The 5,793-nt window shown below is 39.6% G+C and overlaps 1 pseudogene; it reads right to left on the bottom strand.

The window, feature by feature from the left end:
• Window positions 1-2,134: 2,134 nt before the first annotated feature.
• LOC142433404 (transmembrane emp24 domain-containing protein 10 pseudogene) lies at window positions 2,135-4,719 on the bottom strand (annotated as a pseudogene).
• Window positions 4,720-5,793: the final 1,074 nt, after the last annotated feature.

The following is a 5,793-nucleotide window of genomic DNA, read 5'->3' as shown; positions in this document are numbered from 1 at the left end:
ATGGAGACCCCTGCCAATGTTGAGATGCTTCCACTACCACTGGATCCACAAGACTTTCCACCCACTGGCCTGTGGCCTTTCTTCCTCCATTTGGCATCCATTTCATGTGCTGCGTGGGTCTGAAGAAGAATTTATAGACCGGTAATGGTCATATGGGCTAATATCGGATTTATGGACTTGACTTGGACTGGGCTTGGATGTTTTCTTAATGTACAATTGCTCTTTGATATAAAACTCTTTCTTATACACATGAGTATCTATGAATTTGTTTCTCTAGTCAACCCAGACTAACACACAGAGGGACATGAAAGGATAGTGACTTGACGACATAGAAGAGGCGAAGAAAAAAAGAGAGGGGTGCTGTCAGCCATCCAAACAGATGAGTTTGAAAAATGCTTCCAAGAATGGAACTGCAGATTTGACAAATGTCAAATTAAGTGTAAAGGAGAGTACTTTGAAGGTGATAAGGTTGTTTTCTAAAAAAATGTAAGTACAAATCTTTGAAAAAAATTCCATTTGGAGGTTTACCTCCTCATATATTGTGGAATAGTTTATATAAAATTGGCACTAAGTCTTCTGTAAATGTTTTATTGATTTCCCCAGTGAAACTATCTGGACCCAGACTTCTTGATGCTCAAGTTTTGTTGTTATGGTTGTTGTTTTAAATGACTAGATCTATTTCTTCTCTTCTTAAAGACTTGTTGAGATTTTTCTACATCATTATGTAGTAATTTAGGTAAAAATGCATTTCTAGAAATTATCCATTTTTGACATATATCGGAGTATAATTTTTCATATTATGTAATTTTTTAATCTCATCTGATTCTTTTGTAATATTATACATTTCTTATTCAGAGAATTTCTTTTTATTCTTTTCCTTTTTTTAGGTTTGCTATTGGTTTGCCAAATTTGTCAATCTTTTCAGAAAACTTTTTGTCCTATTGACTTTTTTCTATAATTCTTACATTTTTCTGATTCATTTATTTCTGCTTTAATCTTTATTATTTCTTTTCTTCTATTATCTGATGTTTTTTCTGTACTTTTTCCGTTAGTTGTAGTTGATATGTTAAGGTGTTTATTTTAATTCTTTCTGTTTTATTAATGTGTGCAGTTATTGCTATAAACTTCCCTCTGAGTACTGCTTTTGCCGTGTCCCAAAGATTTAGATATGTTGTATTTTCATTCTCATTTGTTTCAATGAATCTTTTGATTGTGTTCTTTATTTCTTCAATTACTCAGTGGTTCTTTGGTGGTCTTCAATTTCCATGTATTTGATTTTCTTTGGAGTTACTTGTATGGTTGATTTCTAATTTTACAGCATTATTATCTGAAAAGATGGTTTGTATTATGTCAATGCTGTTGAATGAACTGATTCTTGCTTTATGACCTCAAATATGATCTATTGTAGAATAGCTACCATGGGAGCTCAAGAAGAAAACGAAATGAATTTTTGTTAGGTGAAGTGTTCTATTAATCATTTAAAAAATTTTGTACTTTTGTTGATTTCCCTCTGGTTGCTCGATCATTAGTTGAAAGTAATATATTAAAATCTAGAATTACTATATTATGATCTATTTGTCTCTTCATTTCAATAAGAATTTGATTAATGTATTTTGATGGTTTTTCATTTGGTGTGTTATACTAATCATAGTTACGGTTTCTTGTTCAAGTAAAGCTTTCATAATTATATAGTGATCTTCTTTGTCTCTAGTTATGTCATCAACTTTGATCATCTATTTTGTCTGATATTAATACTGATATTCCAGCTTTCTTTTGACTGCTGTTAGCTTGATATATTTTTGTACCCTTTGATTATTATTCTATATTAATCTTTATATCTATGTCTCTTGTAAGCAGCATATAAAAGATTCATGTTTTTAATCCATTCTGCTGGTCTTTGTCATTTTTATGGTGAATTCAATCCATTTACATTCAGTGTTGCTATTGATAAGTAAGATTTTTTTTGTTGTCATTTTGTGATATTTTTTACAGTGTTACTGGTTGCAGTTTTCATGATAATTTTTCAAGTTGTGTTTCTGTTGTTTTGGGGTTGTCTTTTAGGTTGCTGTTTAAGATTCAGGTTGTTTTTAAGGTCCTGTTGTTTTCGGTTGTCTTCTTTTAGTTTGTAAAAATATTTTTGTTTGTTTTTCTTGAGCACAAATATTTTAATTTTCTAAACAAAGGAAATGTTCTTTAAGAGTTGCTACAGTTCACACTTCACCACATCCTTCACACTTTTGAGAAACGAAGAGTTATGAAAAGGTTTATCACCAGGTGCTAGCTACACATTTCAGCTGAGGGTCAGCGAAAGCTGAGGGAGTTTTCACAAGGAAACCCAAAGGGGGCACATACGGGTCTTGGTAAAGGAATTAAGAGCAGGAGCCCAAGCAGCTGGGCACGTGGGAGAAGGAAGGAAAACCTGGTTCAAACTGATCCCAGGAGGAAACCCAGTACGAATGCTGGCTTTGGCATTATCTAGGTAACCCCGAGTCTGTTCTGTTTTTCCCCCCAAAGGTGACCCTAATAATAGACCTATTGTTGAAAAACCAGTCCATCTCCTACCAAGTTAAAAAGAAGTCCCTCGTTGGCTTGTTAGGTCTAGGTGGTACCCCGTGTCCCCCCACCCCAAGAGGGATCAGTTCTGGCAAGAAAAGCTCCAACGTGCCTTGATGGTGCTGTTGGTGGGCCATTTGTCAGGCCTGTTCCAGCGATGTTCTCCTGAGTGAGATACGAGGTGGGAGGGGCTGTGCCTCATTTACTCAATCAGCTTCTTGGCCTTGAAGAAGCGGTGAAGGTAGAAGACCTGCCAGGTGGCGAGTCCAATGAGGCAGAACATGGAGAAGATGCTGAAGTACAGGACTCGAGTGTTTGTTGACTCATTGGTATCTCGCATCTCCTCCTCGTGTCTCTTCCTGTAGGCAAAATCATTCCACGATGGACTCGGAAAGGTCCTCCAGGCGGCGCAGCTCCACCTCTAAAGGTTTGAGCTTCTCAACCTTCTCAATCTCCTTGTAATTTTTGGCTTCCACTCCGTGCTTCATGTCTAGGATCACGAGTTGGTCGGGTATCCACCCTGTTCCCTTGCTCTCAAAACACACTTCAAACATGTCATAATCCTCCGTGGTAAAGGCAAATTTCCCCTTGGTTGCATCCTCCTTGGAGTACAGGATATGGCCAGCAGAATCTGTGATCTAGAGGTGGGTGTGCAGGCCGCCGGCGCCCCCAGACTGCTCAGTGATGTCGTAGGCGCCCGTCACCAGCAGGTCCTTGAGGATCTCCTCGCGCAGGCACTTGGGGGAGTTCAGGGGAAGATGGAAGGAGATGGCGAGGACCGAGCCAGGGCCGAGCAGGAGCAGAAGCAGCCACGCCAACGGACGGCGGCCACGCTGGGCTCGTAGGCCAGACAGACCAGACTTGGTGCCGGAGACGCGCTTGCCAGCTGGGGCCGCCTTGTTTGTTTTTCTTATATGGCCTTTGTCTTGTTTGGTTTGTTGAAGTTTTATTTTTTTCTTGGCAAGTTGTTTGTTTTCTGTGTTTTTCTTTCCAACTTTAAAACAGTATTTTTGTATTAAATACTTTTATTGGGGGATCTTACATCTCTTATCAAAATCCATACATTCATCCAATGTGTCAAGAACATTTGCATATATGCTGCCATCATCAGTTTGAAAGCATTCTTTTCCCACTTGGGCCCCTGATATCTGCTCCCCATTTCTTCCCCCTCCCTCCCCCGCCCTCTCTCCCTCACAAACCCTTTATATGTTATAGATTATTATTTTCATATCTTACATTGTCCCCCATCGCTCTTCACCCACTTTTCCGTTGTTCATTCCCCTTGATCCTTGTGATTGAGTTTTTTCATATTTTATGAATGTGTTAATACTTTCAAATATTTATTATCTGCTCTGTTCCCTCTGTTCTTGTTTATTTATCTTTATCTTCATAGTGGAAATGTGGCCTATGATTCCTTCTTCTAAATTATTTAGTTCCATTTCACTGTGAATATTGCTTAAGTAATTTTTTTCTCCATAATAATGTCTCTTTTTTCACCAATTTCCAAAATTCATAATTGGCCAAGTTAAACACCCAGAACTTTAAAAACACACACTAATTGAAATTTAACAACTCACAATGGCCAAAGACAAAACACTTTTAGAACAGAAATGGTGTTTCCTGACCCAAGTTTACTACTCTGACAAAATAAGAAAGATCAAGTCTGTTTTTCTTTATTTGGCATGATTTCTCTTGTAATTTCTGGAATTTTAAGTTTAGCTACAAGTTAAATCTGCATTATAAGTAGCTCCTTATTGTATATATTCCATGGGTTTTTGAAGTGAGTTGTATCTCTTTAAGAGATATAAAGAACTGGGTCGATAAACTTACAGAACTGGAAATAATGTGTAACTGTCGGGAGCCATGAGGCCCGGCCATTGTCTTGATCTTTATTGCCTGAGCTCTGTAACTTTCCACAGGAACTGTTTTTTCTGCGGTCATTGTTCTCAGGGAAACACCTGCGGCTTGCTTCCCCCATTTAAGGTTCTCAGGGAAACACCTAAGGCTTGTTTCCCTTTCCCTGGCCTATAGAAGCTGTAGCCTTTTACTCAATAAACGAGACTTGATCAGGATACTTGTCTTGTCTCCATCTCTTATGTCTCTTGTCCCCCCAATTCCCACTCCCTCCTCCAGGGTCCGTGTTGAAGTTCCCGCGGGTGGGGACATGTTTAACTTTTTCCCTTTTGGAGCCCAGCCATCACTGAAGGAGCAGTGGCCACAATGAACTTCAATGGTTTTATGACTTCAGACAGCAGCAAAAACCGGGAAAGGCATTCAATTCACCTTCCCACATTTGCAGGAAGAGTACTCATGTCTTCCCCTCTTCCTAAGGAACTTAGACAGAAGTACAATGCTCAGTCGATGCCAATTTACCAGGATGATGAAGTTCTGGTTTTGCAAGGACACTTCAAAGGTCAACAAATTGTCAAAATGGTCTAGGTATACAGGAATAAATATGTCATCTAAATTGAATGGATGCAGCAAGATAAAGCTAATGGCACAACTATCCATATGGGCATTCACTTCACCACGGTGGTTGTGTTAGGTAGGGTTCTCTAGAGAAATGAGACCAGGACACTTATGATTATATATATATATATATATATATAAAACACACAATAGGATAGGTTTATACAGCAAGAAGGAATATAACAGCTAATTAGTCCACACAGCAGTACAGAGGGCTCAGTTCAACTCACTTCTGTGCAACAGTTAATATACTAGAAGTCCTCCAACTCGAGTGGGCTGTCCAAGGTCCAAGGTCAAGGAAGCAGACAGCAGAGTCCTCCCTGAGGCAAGGCAAGTAGAGTATACACACAGGCAACAAGCAGCAGGGTGGGTCACCAACAGTCAGTAGCTTAGCAAAGAAGGCCCAGATGTGATGTCAAACACGAACAATGCAAGGTGATAGAATTCACCAGCCTCCAGCTCAAGCGAGTGTGGTGAAGCAGGTCTCCAAGGAGCCTCAAGCTCTAGTGACATGATCCATGGGCTGGCCTGGCCCACTAGTTGAGGCAGAAAACTTAGCTTCAGCAGCAGCATGAATGCTCCAGCATGCTCTGATCACCAGAGAGCAAGAGAGAGGAGAGGGGGCCGTGCAGAGCAATTTTTTTCTTTGCCCTCCAATCAAACTGCGACCTATTAATCCCACATGTTCCTACTGGCCAGGTTGGCACAATAAACCTAACAATCACAGTGTTTACCACAGGCTAAAACTGGACAAAGACCTCAAAAACATCC

Source organism: Tenrec ecaudatus, chromosome X, assembly GCF_050624435.1.
Source record: "Tenrec ecaudatus isolate mTenEca1 chromosome X, mTenEca1.hap1, whole genome shotgun sequence".
Taxonomy (NCBI): domain Eukaryota; kingdom Metazoa; phylum Chordata; class Mammalia; order Afrosoricida; family Tenrecidae; genus Tenrec; species Tenrec ecaudatus.
The sequence above is the reverse complement of the archived record's forward strand: the minus strand, read 5'-3'. Positions and strand labels throughout refer to the sequence as shown.